Source organism: Castor canadensis, chromosome X, assembly GCF_047511655.1.
Source record: "Castor canadensis chromosome X, mCasCan1.hap1v2, whole genome shotgun sequence".
Classification (NCBI taxonomy): domain Eukaryota; kingdom Metazoa; phylum Chordata; class Mammalia; order Rodentia; family Castoridae; genus Castor; species Castor canadensis.
Window position 1 is genome coordinate 38,034,033 of NC_133405.1, and position 27,361 is coordinate 38,061,393.

The 27,361-nt window shown below is 35.0% G+C and overlaps 1 pseudogene; it reads right to left on the bottom strand.

Annotated features, from left to right (window-relative positions):
• Positions 1-73: 73 nt before the first annotated feature.
• Positions 74-27,361, bottom strand: LOC109680958 (protein DDI1 homolog 2-like; annotated as a pseudogene).

A 27,361-nucleotide genomic window follows, 5' to 3' on the forward strand; every position in this document is an offset into this window, starting at 1 on the left:
GGGCCATCCACTTGCTAGCCAGGTGATCTTCCACTTGAGCTATGACCCTGGCCTGTTTTACTCTTTGTATTTTTCAAAAAGAGTCATTCATTGGGTCAGCCTGGACCATGATCCTTCTATTTACACTTTCTGCAAAGCCACAGCACCAAACTTTTATTAATTGAGATGATATCTCACGAACTTTTTGCCTGGGCTGTCCTTGAACTGCAATCCTCCTTATCTCTGCTTCCAGAGTAGCTACCATTACAGTCACGATTCCTGAACCTTGAGTTCCCAGTCTCATCTGCTGATTTATTAATGGCTTCTGTTAATTTCTGGTGTGCCACCTCTGGTTACACATTCTTCCTGCCTGGTACTATATACCAATTGGGTACACTCTTGTAGCTCTCTATGAAGCAGAAAAGTGGTCTATGAGTTTATTATGCCAATCAATGCAACACTGATACTGTTTAAGCATGTCCTGTCCCAGAAACATGTCTACAGGTTGTCAGGTTGTTCAAGTATAGAGAAGGAATTTGTCAGGAAATCTTCAATTTAAACCTGAGGTACATGTTCCCCTCCAGTATTCTGTAGGGTCAACTCCTTTGTCAATCCTGCTCACTTATGGTGTACTAGTTCCATTATATTATATCTTTCAGCACAGGTGTGGCTCATAATAGTTATTTGGGCACATAAGTCAACAGGGGCTTTCACAGGATGTTCGTTCATTTTGCAGTTAATATAAAGCTTTCCAGAGCCTCTTCCATGGCTACTATCATGTTTTCCTCAATGTTACATTGCCTTATACATTGTTCTACCTTTGCCTGAACTTCGTGATCAAACAGGTCAGCAGAAAAGAGATGAATCCTTTTTCACTGTCTCTGGACGTGGGCATGCTGGTGCTTCACAGGACCTTAAAAAATTTCTTAAGATCTTCACGGAGTAGAGCTTTGGCCAGGGGTGGACTGCTCTTTTTCAGTAAGCACAACTCACATGGATTGACCAGCAGCATGTTTTAGAGTAGGGCTGGGTTGTCCACATCTTGAGAGATGATGCCATTTTTCCAGGAGATGAAGGGTGGGAGGGGCTTGACTGCCAGGCTCAGCAATGCTACTGAGGTCTACCCAGGTAAATCTGCGAACTGTAGTGGTGGTGGACTGTCAGTATTCTCTTTCTGTCGTAAAATCACAGCATTCCCTGCTTTTACATCATAAGAAACTACTGATCTGTGGTTGTCTGTGAGAGGTCTTTCCGCGTGGACAACATGGCTCTCGACTGCAAGGATTGCTAGTCTCCAGCTGCCACAAATAGAAGTAATGCCATTAGAAGTTGGTGTAACCAGGAGGAAAAAGGTCACCTCAGAGAAGACCCTTTGCACACAGAACACGGTAAGCAGCCTGATCGACCTGACTCAGCTTGTATTGGCCAGTCCTGGGTACTTGGCAGAGGGAGATGGCAAAGTCTGTTGCATAAGGGCAGACCGTGCTGGCTACTAGCTAGTTCCTTCCCTCCCTTATACATGCTCAGTGACTCCCTCCTTCCTGTCCTCACTACTCACGAGCTACAGAGCACTGTCTTTGCCACCTACATAGGAGTCCACTTGCCAACTACCCCCACCCCCATACCCTAATACACGATGCAAGTGCGCTGGCAGCCAGTTGTCCTGCCCCACCCAAAGCTATTGTCTTGGTTGTTGGTTCACATAAATTAGATTTTTAATTCCTTAAGCAGCACCCCATGTATAGTTCAGATTTGCAGAGGAATTATTTATGTACTATGCAACATTCCTTACAAACAGATATGCACATACATCTGTATATAACATGTCTGTATATACATATATATGACATATTAACTCCTCATTGGAATTATATGGTTATTTTATTCCGTGAGCCATGAAGATGTAGATGTATCTATTATAAGAATCTAGAAAAACCATTTTGAGCATACAAAGCAAAGAGCCACTTATTTGAAATGGAACTATGAGGAAAGCTTTATGGAAAAGTTAACAATTGTATACTGGCCTCTAGAGGAGGGAAGAGAAAGAACACTCCATGCAGAAAGTTTAGAATTTTAAAAAGGTCAGCAAGTTGACTCTCCAGAAAGTTCTCACAAGTGCACGATTCACTTGGTGAATTCTCCATTCCATCAAGGACTGGCTATCACCATAGTATATCCGTATCTTTTTTCATATATATATATATATAGGGTATAAATTTGTTGTGTATGCATATATAATGAAGGACATGAGTAATAATAACTTGGCAATGTTTTTTCAAAATAAGAAACAAAATAAATGTGGGCAGCATGATCTGGGAATTTAATAATGTCTTCATAGCAGGCACCAGTGTATCATTCCTATAATCTTAGCTGCTTGGAAGGCTAGGATTGGCAGGACTATGATTCAAAGCTAGGCCAGGCAAATAGTTTCCAGGACTTCTCCAAAATAACCAGAGCAGAATGGGCTGGAGCTGCATCGCAAGCAATACAGTGCCTGCTTTGCAAGCACAAAGCCCTGAGTTCAAATCCCAGTCCCACCAAACAAATATCTGCATCAACTAGCACAAGTGCATTTTTTTGTAGTTTAAATAAAAGAAAGTAAAAAAAGTCAGTTTGTATTTGTGAAATAATTTGATTAATTTGATGTTATGTTCAAATGTTCATTTAAGGGTAAAATATCTTCTTTCAATGAACCAAAAATTGTTTTAAAAATGTCCTGAGGCTTCTGTTTTAAGCTTAGAGAATAGAGAACTTGAATGAGCATTGCTCTCATACTAAAAACAAGAATGGAAAGCTACACAAAGAAAGCTAGATTGGAGACAGGGCATGGTGGTATATATTTAGAATCCCAGATACTCTGGATACAGAAGGAGGATGACAATTGAGGCCAACAAGGGCAAAAGCAGGAGAGCCTAACTAAAAAACAAACTGAAGAGCTGGAGGCTGGCTCAGATGTTAAGAGTACTTGCCTAGCATGTGCAAAGCCTTGGGTTCAATCCCCAGTACTGCAAAAATATAAATAAATAAAGAAAAGAAGAACAAGAAACAAAGGAAGGGAGGAAGGAAGCTTGATCAGAAATTAATGAAATTTCTTGAACTTTTTATGAAACTAAGTTTGCAAACCAAATAAATAACTAAAAATCTAGAAAACAATATGCTTATAAGGAAAATCAGGATTTATTTCAAAAGGTATATTATAGTCCTTACTTTACTACTGAAGAATTAGAAAATAAGGTAAGAGTAATGCATAAATAGTAGAGCTAAAATGGAATCCCAAAAATGTTCAATTAAACCCACAGCAGACAGGAAGATAAAAAAAAATAAGTAGTACACACACACACATACACACACACACACTTACACAATTAGCATTAATATCATGGCATATATGATAGAAGTCAAATAGGTGTCTGCCTAACTCCTCCCTTTGCTAAGAATGGCTAATTTCTTCAACTGGAAAATGAATACTAAAATAGCAACACTCTTACAGTGTTGTTTCAAAGATTAAATATGAATAAATGTTTCTAAATGGCTAGTGCAGCTGCTAACACATAATGTGATGCTAGTTGGCTCACTATATATTAAATGGAATATGATTTATAAGGTAGTGAAATTGATACAGGCTGTCTTGTTTATAGACAAGATTATGTCCAATTTTAGCTTTGTTGGATGATCAGAACAGAAAATTTTAAAATGGCAGGTGAGAAGAGGTGTGTGTGTGTGTGTGTGTGTGTGTGTGTGTGTGTAGCATGGGAGTAAAACTAGAAAGGGGTTAGATAGGATTGTGAATCAAGTCTGATGCCATTCTGGTAACAAACAACAGCAAAAAGGCAAGTCTAAGGACTTTTAGCTTATAAAAGCAAAAACACACTTCTCTGCTAATTCTCATGAATATAGCAGTAGGTTCTGTGCCCCACAAAAAACTGTCGGTGCCCTTTAGATCAAGTAGTGAGGTGGTGGTTGGGTGCATGCAAGTGTGGAGCCATGTTGCCAACACCTGTTAGGTAACAAAGCCCTTCTGAACCTTGAAAACTCAAGGTGAGAGCCATAGTACTGAAGATTGCTGTGATTAAATTAAGACAGAGTTTATTTTGGTCCCCAAAGTGATGTTAAGTTCCATCAGATCTTCAGGAAACTCCAGCTGGGCCTGTTCCTGTTGGCAAGGTGCTAGCAAACACCCTATTGTTAGTCTGCCAGTGTGGGATGAAATCTGACAGAAATGAGGAGTCTTTAAATGTAAAGCTTTAAAAATGAAGACAGTGTAAAGGATCCAGTGGAGTCACTGAAGTAAAATATTACTTTTATATTCAAGTCACATTAAAATCCTGGCTAACTAAATGGGACCTTGGTTTGCTTGGTTTCCACTTGCCAAGCTTGGGGGATGGATGAAAGTTGAGCTAATATAATACCATAAATGCTGAAGAGTACAACACAACAAACTAGATGCCTGTGATTGAGGAATAGAAAATTGAATTTTATATCAATGTGCACTTATGAAAACTTGAGACAAAAATGGAAAAAGGGAAACTGAGACTAGGAATAAATTATTACTTAAATTCATATGAAATGAGAATAGTTGATATTTCAATGTGAAAGATTTTGAACAGTATGTGTCCTCATTCATTAATTCAGCTTTCTCCTGCTCCTTCTGACTTCTCTTAATCTGGTCCTTTCTTTGCTGTACCCTGACCTTACTTAAAGTTAAATCTAAACACATCAGTCTTCTACTCAAAACCCATTACTGACTCTCTATTCCCTCTAGAACTGAATGAAATAATCTTAGCAGATACTTCATAAAACAACCCCACAGATATCCTTAGTTTTTAAAATCTCTCTGAAACTGTCTCTGCTGATGTACTTTATTCTTCATAAATATAAAAATGCTTATAATTTACTACATACACTGTATTGATGGCATTGTCCCAAATCTTTACCCATGCTGTTTCTTTTGTTTGCCTTTCCATTCTACCTGCATAATTCCTACTTTACCTACCTACCAAGCTCTGATACTTTTCTTAGTTTCTGAGATTTTCTTAAACTTCAAAAGTTAAAGGGTAAAACATTTCTGAGTTCCTAAACCTATGGATCAAGCAGTAAATATGGAGTGCTTAAGTAGACCTATATGATATGGTGGTGGCCTTTGAGGAATTTGCATTCTGGTTTAGAAGATAAAGAAATTACTTTCTCATCTTCCTGCTTATCACTTTTTTGAAAGTGTCTCATTTCTGGGTTTGCATATCAATGGTGACTGCCAACCATCCCAGTTTGTCATGGAGTATCCCAATGTTAGCATTGAAAACCCTGTGTCCTGAGAAACTCATCAGTCATAGACAGTCCCGATGGTGGATTATCCCAGGAGATACTCAGTGGTGCATTTTATTTTCTTATCCCTGTGTAAACCAGAATAAGGGCAAAGATTTGCATGTGTATACCAGTGATATGAGTTGTGTCCTATCAGTACCTTCTAGGGACACATGTAGAAGACGAAAGGAGAAAATGAAACGGGTCCCTTTCTTGTTTCCCACAGAAAACTAGCTAGTAGGGATCCTAATTGATATTTTGTATTCAGGGCCAAGACACAATATTTATCTTACTGAGGGAGGGTAGTCAGTTTTTGGGGAAAATGATTGCTCATTGTCTTTGGTAGTTGGAATAACAGAAAAGAACTTTTTTACAAGATAGTCCCAGTGCAGTCTAGTTCAAAATAATGTCAGGTGTTAGAAATAAGGGAAAAAGTGAACCATAGGGAAAAGGAAAATTCTTAGAATGAAAGGAAGAGAATCAATTGTATTAAGTATGGATTCTGATACTTAATAATGAGGCTTTATATAAGTGATCCTTGTTTCATTATCTTTTGTATCTATCTTGATACAACTTCTGTTATCTTGCAAAAGTTCTGCCAAGGTGACTCATGCCTATAATTCCAGCTTTTGGGGGAGATATTGATTGGAAGGATGGTGGCCTGAGGCCAGCCCAGGCAAAAGGTTAGTGAAACCCCATATCAACCAATAAGCTGGACGTGGTGGGACATGTCTATAAAATCCCAGATGCAAAAATAGGAAGATCACAGTCCAGGCTAACCCAGACAAAAACTAGAAACTGAATCTTAAAAATAACTAAAGCAGAAAAGTATGGTAGAGCTCCTGCCTAGCAAGTGCTGAGTTCAAACTGTATTATTGCTCCCACCCCAAGTAAAATATAATAGCAAAAGTACCTTAGAGGACTTTGAAAAAAATCAAATTAAATAATGGAAATGAAACAGAATTTTAAATTATAAAACAATACAAGCTTCCATTTAAATTTGTCAGGCCAGTAGGAGAACTATAGACAGAATGGAAGAATTTCACGGGTATTGATACTTAGAGCTATTGATAAATGGTGGACATCAGCATCTTGGGGGACATAATCATTTATTTGCACAATTATTTCCTGTTGGATAAACATTTCTCTAACATATACTGTGTTAAGCAGTGTTTAAAAGGTTGGGGTAAAGATTGATAGCTTATGAGGAAATTTAAATAGCAATTTTAATGACTTCATATTCTGGGAAAATGGATATAAACTATTTTGCTACCTTTTTACATTAGAAAAGAAAGTGGTCTAATCTTAGATACATCATCAAAAAGACAATGGAATGAAAACTTCTAGATTCCAGATGATAAAGGAAACTTGGAGTGTCTTAGAAGCTACCTCAAATTACTGAGGGTGTCTGCCCCAAGTAGTCACGACACGTTTGGAGCTTCAATTTTATTTTTAGAAGTAGCCAAAATTTACAACCAAAGCTCTGAATAAAGTGGGTGATCAAGTCTAGGAACATGATTTTGATTAAAAGAAATAGGTTGTGACTATTGAAATAGCGATCTTATTTTTTTCTTATGTGGTTGATAAATTTACACTATAGGCCTTTTTTTAGGAGGTAGGGGGTAGTGCTTGAACTCAGGGCTTCCACCTTGAGCCATTCCACCAGCCCTATTTTTGTGATTTTTTTTCAAGATAGGGTCTCATGAACTGTTTGCCCAGGCTTGCTTCGAATGTCAGTGCTCCTGATCTCTACTTCCTGAGTAGCTAGGATTACAGGCATGAGCCACCAGTGTTGGGCAAGGCATTTTTCAAAAGGAGCTCCAGAGCTGGGTATGGTGGGTCATGCTATAGTCCCAGCTACTCAAAAAGCTAAGGTGGGATCATTTGAGGTCAAGGCCAGCCTGGGCAACATTGTGTCACCTTGTCTCAAAAAAACCAAAAAGTTCCAAATGAATCTTGCAGCCATATATATATATATATATTTATATATGTATATACACACACACACACAGAGAGAAACATAGAGAGAGAGAGAATTTTTGGCAAAGTGTGTTTTTATGGTAACAGCTTAAAGGGAAGAACTTTTATTTAGCATAGACTTTTTCATGTTTGCTTTTTTAAATCACATTTATTTCATAATATATAACCCTCTTTATTAAACTAGTTAGAGAAAATAATGCCTGCATCTCTACCACCAAAACAAAATTAATGTTTTTGAGGCTATGCTTTTTACCTAATACTTCTCATAACATACTCTTATGCATTTATAAGATGAAATTTCATGTTTTGGTATATAACCCAGTCATCTGAAGCCCCAGCGAAAAAACAGACAAACCAAACCAGAACAAAACAAAATAAAAACAAGCCACAGCACCACTTGTTTAAGGCTGAAAAGAATATTCATGATTTTTCTGCCCTTTTAGATACAATTAGCAAATAGTAATTTGCTAAATGTGTTTTGCCTAGTTTCTTCTGGTTGAAAGTTTCAGATGCATAGCTTTGAAGTGGTAATGTTTAAAGTTCTATTTTCTACTGTGAGTTCCAGCTTCCTAGGAGTGATGCTGCTTGAGGAGAGTGTATCCGATTAAATGAGAATTACTGTATAAGTGATGATAAGCATGATCAGGCTCTCCTTTGGGAAGCAACAAATGTATGGGATCTGGAGGCGGGGGTAACAGCACACATAGGAAATTCCTAATGTTGTGTAAGCACAGTTGTTAGTAGACTCCATTCAATGGAAAAGTTTGGTATGATCTTGGATGCTAAGACTCAGTATTAGTGTTACACAAATCCTTTGAGGATTATCATTAAGGAATTTGAAAACAATTACAGTGAACACAATTACTAGGGCTAAAACTTAGGAAACTGCATAACAATCTATAGGGAGAAACAATTTTGACTGTAGTTTTCTTTTCTGTTTTTTGCATAAACATGGCATTTAATAAACATTATGAAAAAGTTAGTGGAAATATTTTAAAACATTTTTATTAACCTATATTAGTTATATGGGGGGACTCATTGTCACATTTCTGTATAAGTTTACATTGTACCTTGGTCAGATTCATCTTCTCCATCATTCTCCTGTACCCTTGTACCCCTACTTAAAATAATTTCAACACATTTCATTGTTCTATTTCCATACAAATATATAATATACATCGACTATATTCACTCTCCTTCACCATCTCCATTTACTCTCCTCCCTTCCATTAGTACCCATCCCCCAGCAAGACCTGTTTTATTATTTCTTTCTGTCTGCTACTTTTGTGTTTAACTTGTTTTTGTTTTTCTAAAAGCTTAAGGTGTGTCATTAGATTATCCGTGATCTCTTTAAATATAGACTCTCAAATCTATAAAATTTCTTCACAGCACTGTTGTTGCTATATTCCATAGGTTCTGGTAGGTTGTGTTTTCTTTTTCATTAGATTGTAGGAACTTTTTAATTTCCCTTCCTATATGTTTGACAACCCACTGGTCATTCAACACAGTGGATCATAATTTAGGACACAAAGGAAGTCTTAGAAAATGTAAGAAAGTTGAAATAGGCTGGGGGTGTGGGTCGAGTGGTAGAGTGCTTGCCTGTCAAGTGCAAGGCCCTGAGTTCAACCTCCAATACCACACAAAAATAAAGAAAGATGAAATAACTCTCTGTATTCTGTCAGACCACAATGGAATAAAACTAGAATTTAACAGCAAAAATATTTTTCTTTTTATAAAGTTCAAAGGAACAGTTTCTCACTTTTTAGTACCAGGCTCATCTTGTGTTTTTTCTGCCGTAGCCAAAGAATCAACATTTCTCCAAATCAGAATAGTAAATAAGCTAACCTGAAATAGACCCTGTGTTAGTTATTGAGGCTACTATATATACAAATGTACCTTAGACTGGGTAATTTATAAACAACAGAAATTTACTGTTCCTAGGAGTGGACTGCTTAGATCAAGGCATCAGCAGATTCAGTATCTGGTGAGAACTTGTTCTCTGCTTCAAAGATGGGACCTTATTGCTGCATCTTCACGTGACAGATGACACTTGAAAGCCTCTTCTGTAGTGACACTAATCCTATTCAAGACAGCATAGTCCCTATGTCTTAATTACTTCTTAAAGGCTCCACTTCTTGTCACTGTTGCATAAATTTTGGAGGACTCAAGCCTTGAGTCAGTAGCAACTCTCAATTGCTTAAGGTGCTGGGTTTTTTTTATTACTTCCTCTTCACCCTATTAATGCGGGAGGGATTAGGGCCCTAGAGTTATGGAGATGGCTGCATGCATAACATCCGGCATTGGACAGATGAGTTTAACAAGTTTATTCATCACATATACTCACAGCCCTAGGTAGTTGGGCACTGCATCCAATGCAAGGACACAGGGGTGTTATACTTGGAAACATAGGGAATATCAGGAACAGTGGTAAGCGGGCTCTGTAATATCAAGAGAGTAGGATGGTTGCTAGTTCCTGCAGGAGGATGTAATTGGTTTATTTGAATAACTCCATGACTTGGAAAGGAAGTGAAACCTGCTACCATAGATAAGCAGCAATGGTACCTGGTCCCCATTAGTCCTTAATTTTAAAACTTATACTACAAATGGGATAATTTGAAGAATAAAATCAGTGTGCTATTATAATTCATAGAATAAAATAAACACTTGTGAGTTTATATTGAGATAAATAATTGAATAAAAATAATTTTCCTTTCAGAAAAATATAGTTAATAAATTTAGATGTAAAGAAGGTAATAGAAAATCACAATTAGAAAACCACAGTAACCAGGCGTGGTGGCTCATGCCTGAAATTCTAGCTACTTGGGAGGCTGAGATCAGGAGGATTGTGGTTCAAGGCCAGCCCAGGCAAAAAGTTCATGAGATCCCCATCTCCAAAATAACCAGAGGAAAATGGACTGGAGGTGTGGTTCAAGCAGTACAGCTCCTGCTTTGTAAACATGAAGCTCTGAGTTCGAACCCCAGTCCAACCAAAAAAGGAAAAGAAAAGAAAAGAAATACCACAGTAATAAAAAGGAAAACCATAGTAATAATTATTACTGACAAGAACCGCTGTGGGATGCTATTCAGTGGGCAAAATTTTGTGGAGAAGTAGCATATTTGTATAACCTCAAAGTATTTTCTCCAAGATATTTATTACTAACAAAGAAAATCATGATAAATTTACTGTGGAGAAAGCTGTCAGACACTATCTTAATTGAGTGGTGTATCTTAATTTCATGATAATAAAACATATAGACATCATGCAATCTCTGATGTGATGCACCCAGAAGGGCACAACACCATATCTATAGTATTTTCTTAAAAATGCATAACCTCAATATAATCATCAGAAAACATCAGAGAAACTGTATTTGAGGAGCATCTAGAAGTGAGCTGAATAGTATATTTAAAAAATATTAGAATGTGAAAGACGGGAAGACTGGAGAATTTTCACAGTTCAGAAGAGACTAAGAATTATGGCAATTCAATACATTGTTGGTTTTCAGGACTAGATCCTGGAATAGTAAAAGAACATTTGTAGAAAAACCAGTGAGGTGAAATCTTGAAGAATTTATTCTTTAATGATATTGCATTTATTTAATGATATTGCATAAATGTGAATCTCAGTTTCTATAAATGTACCACACTTATATATTAACTTTAGGAGAAATTGGGTGAAGAGTGTATGCAGATTTTTATAATGGTTTTGTAAAATTTCTGTAAGTCTAAAGTTATTTCAAAATATTTTTAAAAATCAAACACTTAGCACAAATGAACCACCATTAGATACATATGGTAACATGATTTGAACATTGTACTTTCTGCCTTTGTTGTTTAAATTGTATAACACATGGAATACCTATTATTTTACCCATCCTCAATGAAAAAAATAAGGTGGAGTTTAGTGAATTCTATATTGTGCTGGCATGGGGGTAGGTGGTATTTACCATGGCTCCATTTTTTTCTTATATCCTCTGCTATCATTATAATGTATTTTAGCTACTTGTTGTTGTTTTGGCATTCACTTTGGCTGCCATTTGATGTGAAGTTTCTTTCCTATTGTGGGCTCTGGTTGGTAGTTCATATACTCTGTATCCTTATTCTAAACATTGGCTCACATCCAGTTGGCCTGCCTTATCTCAGCTTCCTCTATATGGAGGCATAGGAATTTTTAAAAAGCTCTATAGTGAGTTACCTAGAACTCTGAAGCTACTCTCAGGTATATGTGTTTTGACTTGGCACTCAGCCATTGCTATTTGAGTGCTCCAGCACCATGCTGAATGCATGTCTTGCAATAGCCCATGTCACCAAACTGATTTCCTGTGATTTAGAGGGATTTCCCTCACACTATCCTTTTAACTGTGATGAATGTATGGAATACCTTGTCAGAGATACTTATCGTTTTCTAATTCTCTTGCTGTCTTCTGTTCTTCTCCCATTTTGGTTCAAACTCATCTACTTTTGGGGAGGTAAAATAGCTTATAAATCACCATTAATTCTTCCCTTACCTATTTTTATGACATAAATGTTAGGCATAAAGTCTTTTGAAAAGTGTTTGGATATCTACAGTTATACTAAGGGTTTATAAAACACAGGGAAATGCAAGCGAAAGCCATGCCTGTTAAATTGGCTTTCATCAAAAAGACAATAGATAACAAGGATAAGGTAAAAGATAAAAGATAACTGATGATAAGGATGTGGGAAAAAGAATCCTTGTACCCTGTTGGTGGGAGTGTAAATTAGTATAGCCATTATGGAAAATAGTTTGGAGGCACAAAAAATGAAACTGGAATTACCATGTGAATCAACAATTTTACCTCTAGTTATATATTCAAAGAAAATGAAATTAGTATGTTGAAGAAGTACTTTATTCCCATGTTCATTATTCACACTAGCTAAGATATGGAGTCACTTACATGTCCTTAATATATAACAAGTAAAGAAAACTTGGTGTATAGTACAAGTAAATATTGTTCAACCTTAAAAAGCTATGAAATCAGAAATCCTGTCATTTGCAGCAGGGTGGATGAACTTGGAGGACATTGTGGTGAGATAAGCTAGACATAGAAAGTCAAATATTACCTGATCTCACTCACATATTATGTAGAATCTAAAAAATTCTAACTCATAGAAATAAAGAATAGAAAGGTAGTTACCAGAGGCTGGGAAGACAGAGCAATGAGGACATGTTAGATAAATGGTATAAAGTTTCACTTACATAGAAGGAATAATTTCTGGAGATCAACTGTACAATATGGTGACTCTGGTTAATAATAACATATATTTGAAAATTGCCAAGAGAGTATATTTTAGATGTTATTACCACATGATATAAGTACGAATCATCATGGATATATTAACTAGTTTGATTTAATCATTCTGCATTATACACATATATTAAAATATCACATTTTACACCAGAAAATATGCATTTTTTCAATTAAAAATAAAAATTTAAGAGATTACCAAAGTGGGAGAGACAAAAAAGTAAGTTTAAAGAGAAGTCAATTGACTTAGTTCTTGTGCTTTTCTCTGAGACAAAAGAATATTCCCTAAAGCAGTAAAATACTCTCTCTACAACAAAATTAGAAATAAGGGCAAAATAGTTTCTGCTGGGTATTGGGGGGGAGAGGGAGGGGGTGGAGTGGCTGGTAAGGGAGGGGGTGGGGGCAGGGGGGAGAAATGAACCAAGCCTTGTATGCACATATGAATAATAAAAGAAAAAGGAAAAAAAAATTCTTTGCCCCATAGGTACATTGAAACAAATATGGAGAAGTAAACAGTGCTTACTACTTTATTTTTTCCATCTACATTCCAAATACATAATATATACATCACGGGTGCATATTAAGACTAAAAAATATGACTGGGTATGTTGGCACATGCCTATAAATCCCAGATATTTGGGAGGCAGAGATGAGGAAGATCTTGTTTAGAGTCCAGTCTGGATATCATTAAAAGGTTAGTAATACCCCACCTCAACCAGCAAACTAGGGGTGGTGGTGCACATCTATAATCCCAAATTAAGCAAGAGATTCTATCTAAAAAATAACTAAAAGCAAAAAAGCTCAATGGATCAAGTGATGGAGCATATGCCTAGCAAGTGTGACTGCCTTAGTTCAAACCCTAGTACCACAAAAAAGACTAAAAATATGATTTTGTCTGTTTTCACCTTTTGGACTCATTTTGTGGAGTAGTAGTTAAATCATCATTCAGAGAGGCCTGGGTTTAAGTGTAAGGTTCATTTTGGAGAAGTAACTTAATCTTATTTTTCTTTATAAAATTATTACAAAATACCAGCTGATCATATGATTAGGAAGATTATTAAATAAGACAACAAATTAAACTATTTAGTTTTAAGTGTGGTTAAATTGGAGTTGGCCCTTTCTTGTCTCTTCTACTATGTGATGACTCAGTGAAAAGATGGCCATCTTTGAAACAAGAGATAGACTTTCTTTTTTCTTTTTCTGTTTTTATTATTGTGCTGAGTGGGGTACATTGTGGCATTACAGAAGTTCTTACAGTGTATCCAGTGTATTATATTTGAATTTACCCCCTCCATCATTCTCCTTTATTTCTCCCTACCCCCATGTTCCTAGAATAGTTTCAACAGGTCTCATTTTTCCATTTACATACATGTGTATACAATATTTGCACCATATTCACTTGCACCATATTCACCATCCCATACCCTTTCCCACCTCCAACACTTTCCCATTGGTACCAGCCGCCCAGACAGGACCTGTTCATCCTTTCTGTTCTTCAATTTTGTAAAAAGAAAAAAATGACATTTTTGTTTAAGATAGCTATATAGGGAGTTTCCTTGTGGTACTTCCACGTATGAATGTATTATAGCCTGAGTTGGTTCCTCTCCTCTGTTTCTTCTACTTTAGTCCCCTCCAAAAGGTAGATTTTCTACAGACACTGGATCTACTGTAGCCTTGATCTTGGCCTCCCCTACCCCTAAATCTGTGAGAAATAAATTTCTGTTGTTTCTAAGTTAACCAGACCATGATATTTTGTTATAGTATTTGTGACAAAATAGATAAATAACAAACATTAACAGCATCACACAAGTGTTTTTTTTCTTCCCTTGTCTCATTCCTTCTTTGAAAAGTCTGCATTCAATTTAATGTGTCTTTTTAATTCATGCTTTCATATTATTTAAAAATATATGTGCATAATCAATTGTTTTATACATTTGAAATTTTCACATAAAATAGTTATGATATATATGTAATTGTGGAATATTTTGGTTTTACTGAATATTAAGTTTGTGTCACATATCCATATTAATACATCCAAACCAGATTCATCACTTTTAACAGCTGAGATAATGAGTCATAAGAATAGCTTGTAATGTTATTTATTTTTATTACACATAATGCAGCAATGAACTTTCTTGCACAGTATCTTCTTAGGCATACATTCAAGAATATTTCCAAAGATTGTAGCAGGAACTGGTCATAGAGTGTATATATTTTCTTATTTATTGGGTATTTCTACAAATAAACATTTGTTTATTTGTATTAATTTATGTTTCCAGCAACAATATAAAGAAAATCTTGGTTTTACCACAAGTATTTTTGAACTTGCTTTGTATTATGAGTATAAACCTATATCTCATTTTTCTTTTCATTCATATTTCTAGGATATTAGTGAAGTTGAAAAAATTTTATAGTTTTTTTAGCTATCCTAATGTCCTTACTAATGTAGAGTTGTACTTGTGTGTCTCTTTTGTCCTGTATATTTTTATCTTTTAAGTGTACTTATAGATTTATTTATATGTTCTAAATATTAACTTTTAGTCAATTATTCATATTTCTCTTAACGAGTTTTACTTTGTTTAAGGAATAATTTATTCTATGGTCATAAAAATATTATAATTTGTCCTATAATTATTTAAATATTTGTTTCTGACTTAAGTTATTAATCTGTATTACATTAATGTTTGCACATGACATGGAGTATAAATCTCATTTTAAAGTATTCTATCCAAAGAACCACTTTTCCAACATAAATTTATTGAATAATTTGTTTTTTCCAACTTGATTTGTATGACTGCACTTTACATATCAAGTTCCTGCATATGACACCATATGTTTTTGGGTATTTTCTTCTGTCTTATTCATCTACTTCATTTATTTCTGCAAAAATACTGTAGTAATTAAATTATTACAGCTTATTGTAACTTTTAAATGTAACTGAGTAAGTCTCCCATTTTGTTCTGATTTTGCATTGTTTTCTTGGCTATTCTTTGACATTAACTGTTCCCTGTGAATTTTAGAATTAGTCTAACTCCAAAAATTTTTCATTGTGATTTTGCTCAGAATTATCTTTTTTTGAGGTATTGGAGATTGAACCCAGGGCCTCGCACATGCTAGGTAAGCCCTCTACTACTTGAGCCGTGAACCCGTCCTTTTCTTTATATTGTGTTTTTAACTAGAATTTTGAGATGTTGCCCTGGTACTTATGATTCTCCTCTTCCTGAGTAGCTGGGATTACAAGCGTGGACTACCACGCCTGGCCAGAATAATGCTTTATTCTTAAATTATTTTGGAGGACATTGCCATCCTTTTGATTGTCATCTTGAATTTTCCTTTCTCCATAAATTACTATGTATTTCTATTTATTACCAGCTTCTTTTATGTCATTCAGTAATATCTATAATTTTGTTTGTAAAGAGTATAGACAGCATTTTGTAGATTTATGTACAGGAACCTAATTTTTTTGTCACTACTTTGAATTAAACCTGTCTTTCATATTATCTGATTAGTGAACTTTAGTGAATGGAAATGCTAATAGCTTTTTGTTTGTTGAGCTAGTACAATCTAGCAGCCTGCTAAAGTTTTTTATTGGGTTTAATAGCATTTAGATTTTCTCAAATTTTTATATACAGAATTTATAAATTCCAAATAACATCATATTTTCTCCTCTTTTGTATTATTTTCTTACCCTTCTCCTCCTCCCCTTCTGTCATTTTCTCTCTTCCTCCCATCTTCTTCTTTTTTGCTTTATTATATTACCTAGAGGCTTCCAGATAATATTAAGCTGTAGAACTGAAAATAGATAATAATTGTGTCACTTCTGATTTGATAAGAATGCTTCTAAAATTTTGCCAGTATGATGTTAGGAAACTATTTTTACGTGTCCTTTTGACTTTCACGTAGAAGTGTGAGTTGGATAATTGAATATATGAGAGGAGACTAAGGGAAAAATTATACATAAAATTCTAAGAGTATATGTACGTAAGTATATTTGAAAGCATGAGACTTGTTGAGATTTTCTGGGGAGTAAGTATAAATAAAGAAAAGAAATCTTGGAGCATTACAGTGTTGGATGTTAAAACTGTTAGTTACTTTATCCTAATTTGTTGTTAAAATTTCACACCTATTTTATACTTTTAATACATACTTAGATTATCATTTTACCCACCAGTTTTTATTAGTTATTGCTTTTTCTTTTCCTTTTTTACTGTAAAGTAAAACATAAATTTTGGAACTACAGAAAAAGTTTTATGAATAATTATATACTCAATGCCAAAGAGTCTATGACACAGGTTAAAAAAATAGAACATTTCCAGCATCCAGAAGTCCCCTGCATGTCATAAAGTTATCACTGTTACATCTCTTCCCCAGGCAAAAACATTCTTCTAATTTTTGTAGTAATAATATCCTTGCTTTCCTTTGCAGTTTGATTACCAATGTATGTATCCTAAAGTAATATTCATATAGTCAAAACATATAGCACATGTATGCCCATGAAATAATTACTGCACTCAAGATTATTAACATATTTATCCCCCTAAAAGACTCCTTGAAACTTTTGCAATCACACCCTCTGATACCTCTCTACTTTTTACTCCCTACACAACCACAATTTTTCCTTATGTCATTAAACATTAGTTTCTTTATTTTATATAAATTAAATAATGTATTATTATCTCCTTTTTTGCCTGCCTTCTTTCATTCACCTTCGTTATTTAGAGATTCATTAATGTTATTGTTTATATCCTGGTGTAGTATGTATTCATTGCTTTATTTTCCTCTGTAGTATCCCATGGTATGGTACAGATATATTACAGTTTATCTGTTCCTTTGTTGATGGATATTTAGATTGGCTTCAGATTTTAGCTTTCATAAATTAAAACTTATGAATATTCATGTCCCATTGTTTGTACGAGGATATCCTTTACCAAGTATTGCATAAATATCTAGAAATAGAATGTTTAGATCATTTGGTATGTGAATGCTTAACTTTTAAGAAATTACCAAACTGTTTTCCTTCAAGCATATGAAAATTCCTATTTCTCCAAATGTCTCCAATAATTGGTACTGTGAACTGAATTGTAATCCCTCCTCCAAATTCATATGTTGAATCCCTAATCCACAATGTGACTGTATCTGAAGATGGGGTTTTTAGGGGTAATTGAGGATGAATGAGTTGATAAGGATTGGGCCCTAATATGATAGGACTTTAGCCTTATAAGAAAAGGATATAAGAGATCTCTGTATCATGTAAAGAAACTGTGAGAAGGCAGCCATCTGCATACTAGGAAGAGAAGCTGTATGAAAACCAATCCCTGCCAGAATTTGGTCTTGGACTTTCCAGCTTCTAGAACTGTGAGGAAATAAATTTATTATATTTCATTATGGCATCCCAAGCTAACTAATACAGTTAACATGGTTAGCCTTTTCGATTTTAACCACTCTAGTAGATATGAAGTTGTGTGTCATATTGTGTTTTTTAAATAAAATTTTTATAAGGATATATTCATTATACAGGGGGGATTCACAGTGGCGATTCAACTTATATTGTACATTATTTACATTGCCCCCACCTTCTCTCCCCCCTCAACTCCCTCCCCACCCCACTTAAAGCAATTGCAAGAGGTTTCTTAGTTCTGTTTCATACAGGTATATGAAGTTCATCTACCATATACTGTCACCTTAATCTCCTTCCTTCACCCTCCCCCCTCCCACTAATATCCCCCCACACACACTGTACCTGTTTTGCAGTTCTGGATGTTCAAAGGAGTGTCTCAATGTATGCCCACTGTGAGTGTGCTTTTCTTTGGTTCATTCGACCCCTTCCATTACTCTCCTTTACCCCTTTACCTCTTACTCTCCGTTTTTCAATATCTTTCTATACACATCCTTATATCCTCTACCTTCACATCTTATGTTCTGCATATTGCTGATGCTCAATCATTGTCTTTTCTTTTCTCTCTTTCCCCAAGTTCCATAGAGTAGTTCCAGTGTTACAAACATGTTCTACATCTGAGTTTGTATATGATCATGCTTGTTTTTGTGTATATGTTTATCTTTGGATCTATCTTCCATATATGAGAGAACATGTGTCTTTTGTGTTTCTGATCCTGGTTAATTTCACTTAACATAATGTCCTCCAATTGCATTCATTTACCTTCAAACTCCATGTCATTATTCCTTATGGCTGAGTAATACTCCATTATGTACATATATCACAATTTCATGATCCATTCATCAGTTGTAGGGCATCTGGGTTGTTTCCAGAGCTTGGTTATTGTGAATAGTGCTGTGATGAATATTGGTGTACAGGTGTCTCTATTGTATCCTGTCTTACTTTTTTTTGGGTAGATGTCCAGGAGTGGTATCACTGGATGATATGATAGTTCTATCTCTGGTTTTTAGAGGAATCTCTGTACTGCTTTTCATAGCCATTGTACTAATTTGCATTCCCAACAGCAGTGTATAATGGTTTCTGTTTCACCACATCCTCACCAGCATTTGTTGTTATTACCCTTGATTATGGCCATTCTAATTGGGGTGAAATGAAATCTAAGTGTTTTGATTTGCATCACTTTTATAACTGGGGATGTTGAACACTTCTTCATGTATTTACTGGCCATTCGTACCTCTTCCTTTGAGAATTCCCTGTTCAATTCATGTGCCCATTTCTTCATTGGGGTGTTGATTTTTTAGCAGTTGAGTTTTTTGAGTTCCCTTATAGATTGTGGATATTAGTACCTTTTTGGATGAGTATCTGGCAAATATTTTCTCCCATTCTATGGATTGTCTCTTGAGTCTGGTGACTATTTCCTTTGCTGTGCAGAAGCTCTTTAGTTTGATATAATCCCATTTGTTCATTGTTTCTCTTAGTTGCTGAGCCTTTTGAGTTCTGTTTAGAAAGTCATTCCCTATACCTATCTGTTCTAGTGTATTTCCTACTGCTTCTTGGAGTTGTTTCAAAGTTTCAGGCCTTCTATTAAGGTGTTTGATCCACTTTGAGTTGATTTAGGTACAGGGTAAAAGGGATCTAGTTTCAGACTTTTACATGTGGATATCCAGTTTTCCCAGCAGCATTTGTTGAAGAGGCTGCCTTTTCTGCATTGTGTGTTTTGGGCTCTTTTATTGAAGATCAGTTTGCTGTAGATTCTGGGTTTATGTCTGGATCTTCTATTCTGATCCACTGGTCTTCCTGTCTGTTTTTGTGCCAGCACCATGCTGTTTTTATTGTTATGGCTCTGTAGTATAGTTTGAAGTCAGGTATTGTGATGCCTCCAGCATTGGACTTTTTGCTCAGGATTGCTTTGGCTATTCAAGGTCTTTTGTGTTTCCATATGTATTTCAAGATTATTTTTTCTATTTCTGTGTAGAATGTCATTGGAATTTTGATACAGACTGTGGGCTTTTCTTTAGACTCTTCTTCTATATGTACATGGAAGCAAAACTAGGAATCTCCCTATATAGCTATCCTTACCTCAACTAGAAAAAACCCCTGGTCCTCCTTATTAATGTTTATAGTCGCTCCTCCACAAAATTAGAGATCAGGGCAAAACAGTATCTGCTTGGGAGTGAGGTGGTGGGGGCGAGAGGGAAGAGGTGGGAGAAAGGGAGGGGGCGGGGGGAAGGGGAGAGTAATGACCCAATCATTGTATGCACATATGAATAAAAGAAATAAAAAAAAGAAGCAAAGTTTTAAAAACTGCAATCAGTAAGGCCTTAAAGAATAAAGATAGAGAAAAGAAGTAATAAAAAAAATAAATAAATAGACTCTTCCTCTGTCAGTCTGGTCAACAGAGACATGGCTGGCTTAGGGAGATCTGAAAACTGCAGAAAAGCACAGACCTCTTGTTATCAGCTCTTCAGCTGCCTGGGAAGACAAATACGTGCTAAAATGTACTAAATTCACTTGTGGTTTGTACTTCAACTGGCAAGCTCATGCCTTGATGATCCTATAAGAGGTGTCAGGAAAAAATCTCTAGTTCCCTTCTTGAAGGACTCCTAATCTCCTCTCTTTACATGCTGGCTTTCCCAAGGAAATGCAGGATGAATCTAATGGATTCAGGAAGGATTTAGCTAAGTTCTAGGGACAGCATCTCTGGATGACACCTCGGACTCTGGATCCAGTGGTGTCTGAGGTGCTGCTGCTTAACTTTGTTCTCCCCAACAGTGTGTGTACATTGCCTTTAAATTTTTTTCTTCTTTTTTTGATTTTGCTATTTTTTATTAGTATATATATATATATATATATATATATACACACACACACACACACACACACACACACACACACAAAGGGGTTTTACCATGATATTCCACACATTCATATATTGTACTTTGATCAGATTAACCCCATATGTTTCTCTTTTCTTCATCCCCCCTGTTTTTCAACAGCTTTCAGTGGATTTCCATACAACATTTTTACATAGACAAAGTGTATTTTCACTTCCCATCATTCTCTCTCCTTCTCATTCCTCCTGCTCATCCCCCCAGACAGACCAGAAATACAGTCATGTTTTTTGTTTGCTTGTTATAATTTCCTTTCTTAATTTTATTAAATTTCATAAAACTGGATTATGTATTAATTAAAATCCTTGGTCCAAACATGGCCAATCTTTATAAATACTTGGGGCTATATTTACTCATTTTTACATTTATTAAGTTTGAGGAGAGTTGATATTAGCTCTTCTTTAAAGGTTTGATAGAATTTAGCAGTAAATGCATTGGGTTTTGTGCTTTTCTATTTTGGGAGACTCTTTATTGCTGCTTCAATTTCACTACTTGTTATAGATCTATTTAGGTGCTTTATATTATCTTGGTTCCATTTTAGTTGATCATATGCATCTAGAAATTTATCCATTTCTTCTAGATTTTCCAGTTTACTTGAGTTTATGTTTTCAAAATATTACCTCACGATCTTCTGGATTTCATTGGTATCTGTTGTGGTAACCCCATTTTCTCCTCTGATTTTATTAATTTGGATCTTTTCCCTTTTCTTTTTGGTCAGACTGGCTAAAGGTTTATCAATCCTATTTATCTTTTATAGTTTTTTTGGGGGGGGGTCTCTATTTCATTGATTTCAGCCCTTAGTTTTATTATCTCTTTTCTTCTGCTGGTTTTGGGTTTAGCTTGTTCTTGTTTTCCTAGCAGTTTGAGATGCAGCATAGTTTACTTATTTGAGATCTCTCTCTGTGTTTTTAGTCATAGCTGTAAACTTTCCCCTTAGCACTGCCTTTGCTGTGTCCCATAGACTCTGGTTGGCTGTGTTTTCATTTTCATTAGATTCCAGAAATTTTTTTTGTGGTACTAGAATTTGAACTCAGGGTTTTCTTCTTGAGCCTTTTTTGTAATTTTTTTTTGAGATAGGGCTTACTTAGAACTGCAATGCTCCTGATCTCTGCCTTCTGAGTAACTAGGATTACAGGTGTGAGCGGCCAGTACCTGGCTAAATTCCAGGAACTTTTTGATTTCTTCTCATTTCCTTCATGACCCACTGGTCATGCAGCAAACATGTTGTTCAGTCTCCATGTGTTTGAGTATTTCTGCAGTTTCTTTGTTGTTGAGTTCTATTTTATTCCATTGTGGTCAGAAAGGATAGAGGGAGTTATTTTGATTTTTTAATATTGGTAAAGGCTTTTTATGTCTTAAAATGTAATCTATTTTGGAGAAAATTACCTGGACTATGGAGAAGAATGTGCATTGTGCTGCTGCAGGATGGAATACTCTGTAGATGTATGTTAAGTCCATTTGATCTATGGTGTCATTTAATTGTGAATTTTTTTGATTGATTTTTTGTCTGGATGGCCTGACTAATGGAGTATTGAAGTCTCCCACTATCATTGCATTGGAGTCTATCTGTGCTTTTTAAGTCTAGTGTTTATTTAATGAAGTTGGGTGCACCAACATTGGGCACATATAAGTTTAATAATTGTTATTTGATCTTGATGTATTGTTTCTTTTATTAGTATGAAGTGACCTTCTTTGTGTCTTCTGACTAATTTAAGTTTGAAGTCTACTTTATCTGAGAAAAGAATTGCTTCTCCTGCCTGTTTTCTGTGGCCCATTTGCTTGGAAAATCTTTTTCCATCCTTTCACCCTAAGCTAATATTTGATTTTGTTGGTGAGATGCATTTCTTATAAACATCAATTTGTCAGGTTTTGCTTTTTAATCCAGCTCACCAATCTATGTCTTTTGATAGGGGAATTGAGGCCATTAACATTCACTGTTAATATTGAGAGGTATATGATAATTCCTGACATTTTGTTGTATTTGTTGTGTGTGTGTGTGTGTGTGTGTGTGTATGTGTGTGTGTGTGTGTGTTTGTGTGATTGGTTCTTTGCTATTCTCCAATTGTTTATATGCTCATCTTATGAGATTTATTTATTCCTATCCTTTCATAGCTATGTTTATCTTCATTGTCTTTGTATAAGATTCCTTTGGTTACCTTCTGGAGTGCTGGTATAGTGGTCATATGTTGTTTTAATTTCTGTTTATCATGGAAGGTTTTTATGTCTCCTTTAATTATGAATGATGACTTTGCTAGGTAGAGTAATCTAAGTTTGAAATTATTTTCTTTCAATAATTGAAATATCTCATTCCATGGTCTTCTCACTTTTAAGGTTTCTGTTGAGAAATCTGTTATTATTGTAATTGTTTTACCTTTAGGTGATTTGATGTTTTTCCCTTGCAGCCTTCAATATTCTTTCCTTGCTCTCCTTGTTTAATATTTTAACTATAATATGTCATGGAGAGGTTCTGTTTTGGTCTTGTGTACCTGGATGTATGACTCTTGAAATTTGGGAAGTTTTGCACTATTATTTTGTTAAATAGCTTTCCTGTGCCTTTGGCTTGCACCTCTTCTCCTTCTTCAATGCCCATGATTCATAGGTTTGGTCTTGTAATTGAGTCACAATGTTCTTGTATATTTCTTTCATATTCTTCATTCTTTTCTCCATGTAGTCATCTGTTTTTTTTTTCTATTACATCTACTTTGTATTCAAGTCCTGAAATTCTGTCTTCCACTTGTTCCAGAATGCTGGAGTAGCTTTTAACTGTATTTTTATTTGACTTAATGAGCTTTTTATTTCCAGGGTTTTTTTTTTTTTGAGACTTCTATATATTAAGTTTCCCTTTCACATCTTGTCTTCGTTATTTCATTTCTTTTTTTTTGTATCTTCTTTGATTTTATTCAGATGTTTATTTGTATCCTCTTTGAGTTCATTTAGTTGTTTCTGTGCCTTCTTGAGATGTTCATCCATATTTACTTGGATTTCATTGACTTGTTTTGTACATCCTCTTTAATCTCCTTAATTGTTCTTATCATCCTTCTTTTGAGGCTGGAAACTGAGGTTTCATCCCCTTTTCTACCCATCAGATCCTTTCTTGTGTGCTTGTTGACATTTTGAGAAGTCATATTCCCTTCCCTTTTCCTATTTCCCATGCTGCTAGTTTGTGATTTACTAAACTGTTTTCAATTAGTTGGGGATTTTAGTCACCTGAAGTCTTTACCTTGACTTAATTTCTGTGCTCTGGTAGGATTATTATGTCATTTTTGTCCACTGACCTGGGAGTATAACTTAGCAATAACAAATTCACAGATTCAATATCAAACCAGATATTTCCATGGAGTATAAAACCTTTGTGATATTATCTTTGAACAGAAGGATGTTGGGGAAAATAGAAGTTGTTTGCATAGAGATTAAAATATAGGTAGTAAAAACAGTGGGAGTGGGAGAGGAGATATGGAAGATGGATGGTGGGGAGAGTGGAAAAGAAGTGTTGTTTGTGGGTGCTGCAAGTAAATATGACACTAATGTGTGCAGAAGTATAGTTCAGTTATTGTAGAGTAAGATGCTATTGTCAGGGGTAGCAGGAGTAGAAGGTAAAATAAACCACTATCTGAGTGGTTTGTAAGGAATAGATAGGGAAAATGAGGAAAAAAGAAGATGAATAAAGAAAAAGAAAAAGAAAGGGGGAATTGAAAAATTAAGGAGACAAAAATTGGAATAAAAGAAGAGGGATAGACAAAAATTTAACAAAAAGGAAAACAAAATTGAAGTTATTTCTTCTTTGATGAGAAGAGTGGATTTCTTCTGTGATCAGTCAATACACTGGATGCTCCCCTCCAATTTCTGGTCTTCAAGTTTTTGCTATTCTTCAGCTGTATTTGCTCATGTGTCTCCTCAGGGCCCTAGGTTGCCCAAGTATAACCTAGTGAGGGGGCTGAGCTCTGGATTAGGGCAGATGGTGGGGTGAAGTAGGGCAGCTCAAGGTGTGTGAAATAGCTGTTGTGAGTTCTCTGAGCACAGTTAGTTGGTTAGAAAGCACTCTACCACTTTCAGAACCTGTCCTTTCCTCTGTTAAGGGAGTTCAATAGCTGCTTGTTTTGATTTAGATACTCAAAAATGCTGTGCTGCAGGTGGTAGCCTGCTGTCTTATCCTATGAATAAGAGAGGATCAAGGCTTGACAGCAGAGCTGTGACCCTACATTCTTGGTGGGCTGGTGTGGGTGTGTTCTCTCTATTCCTTTGACCAAAGACTGTTTCATGTATGTGTGCACTTGTAGAGGGCATCAGATTCAGGTCTTTTGGCTAGAAGACTTCTTCTAGCCAAAATAATGACTCCATTATTTCCCACAAGCTAAGCAGCTCACTGCCCAGTAAGCTGTCTTAAGCCACTTGCAGGAAATCCCTCTTCCTAACCTCAGCCTAATCACTGATGTATTTTCTGATATTAACAATTGATATAAATAACTTCATGGAGTATATTATCTTCTTTGTGGTACTGAGATTTAAACTCAGGGCCTACACCTTGAGCCAATCCACCTTGAGATAGGGTCTCAGGAAGTATTTGCCCAGGCTGGCTTCAAACCGTCATCCTCCTGATGTCTGCTTCCTGTGTAGCTAGGATTATAGTTGTGAGCCACTGTGCCTGGCTAATATATTATCTTTGTAGCTAGTTTCTTTGATTGAGCATAATGTTTTGAAGTTTATCCATGTTATAGCATGTATTGGTATTTTTTTATAATTGTTGAAAGTTTCAACCTCTGTTTTCATTTATTCATGAATTTTGCCATTTTTTATTATTACAATTAATGGATTTCTGCTTTAATAACTAAATTTTTCATCAATATTATTATTTCTTTAGTTTGAAGATTAACTAATTTACTTTTCTTTACAAGTGGTGTTTAATTCTATCAAATTTTTTGATTCCATATTTTTAATTATCAGTTTAACATTTTTCTAAGTTATTTGGCTTTATATTTTAGCACTTTTTAATTTCCACTGTTATTTTACTATAGTTATAAAATACAGCTTGTACAATTTTTGCTACACTGGGGAATTAATTTTAGTTATCTACTCTAAAAGTAAAGTTAAAAATACCATATTTGCATTTTAAATGAATACTGATTCTCAATAGTATTATGAAAAGTTTAATAAACTTCTTTTACTTTCATTTTATTAATTTTATTATTCAAATTCTAATAGGTTAATAGTTCTTTCAATCAATCTTTTCTTTTATTCACTTTTAAGAAATTAAAAAAATACAAAAATTCAACCAAGAATATTGAAATATCCATGTGCTAATCAGGAAAAAATGACAGTTTTCATATTTAATGGTAGAACATAGGGTTGAGGTCTCATCTCCAGATCCAAGTCCTTCCTTTCCATGTAAAAAAATTCATTAATTTATTGTGTGTCCTGACCTGTTAAAAGTCTTTGCTTTCACTAAGAATTGTAAGAATTGCATTATTTGAAACCTATTTTTCTGAATTTATATAGAAAAAGTTTCTTGTTATTGTTTGTTAGGACTTCATAGTATGAATATATCACATTATTATGCATAACTTTAGTAGGGTGTTTGTAGTTTTCCTGTAACAGAAATGTTGGAAGAAAAAACTTGTTAGTCTAATATTTCCTTATGCATAAGCGAGCAATACTTACATGTAGTTATTCCATCTACAGATGATGTGCATATTTATAGTTTTAGAAGTTATAACTCAATTAATTTTCTTAACAATTTTTATCAGTTTATATTCCCTCTAACAATGTAGGAGTGTTTTTCTTGACCAATATTTAATATATCCAGAAGTTTTATTGTTGTCAGTCTACATGCCGTATTGTTTTTCTTTACGTGTCCCTGAACATGACTGAAGCTAAGAAATTTTTCAGGTGAATGCTGGTCATTCATAAAGGATCCCTTTTTTGCCATTGCTGTGTTATTATTTGTGTGTATATTTTTCTTAATAGTACATTCATTAAATGTACTATATATTTGGGATACTATCCTATTGCAGGTTATACTGGTTGCAAATATTATCTCTGAACATGTAACATGTTTTTAGTTTTTCATAAAGTTTTAAAAAGAGATTACCTAGTCAAATATATTTAAATTTTTTCTTTTATGTCTCATGATTTTTATATTTTCTTTAAGTAATTCCTGCTCAGTGTCACAATTATATTATTCTCTATTTTCTTGAAAAACTTTCAGAGTTTTGGTTTTACAATTTTTCTGTGTCATGTTTAAGTATAAGATAGGAACCTAATTTTAGAAGTATTACTGTATGTAAATGAATATTACCTAGCGTCCACACATTGATACTTTAGCCAGTTCCTCTTTGTTTACATTCTCAAAATTTGAAGGAGAAAGCTGGACTATTTTAAAACAAATTCTAGATATTGGTATATTTACCATGTTTTAAAAATCATTATTATATCTAATACTATACTCAAATTCAAATTTTCAGATTCTTTCAAAAAAATTTTTTTTGGTGGCTCTGAGGTTTGAACCTAGGGCCTCACACTTGGTTGGAATGCACTCCTACCACTCGAGCCAT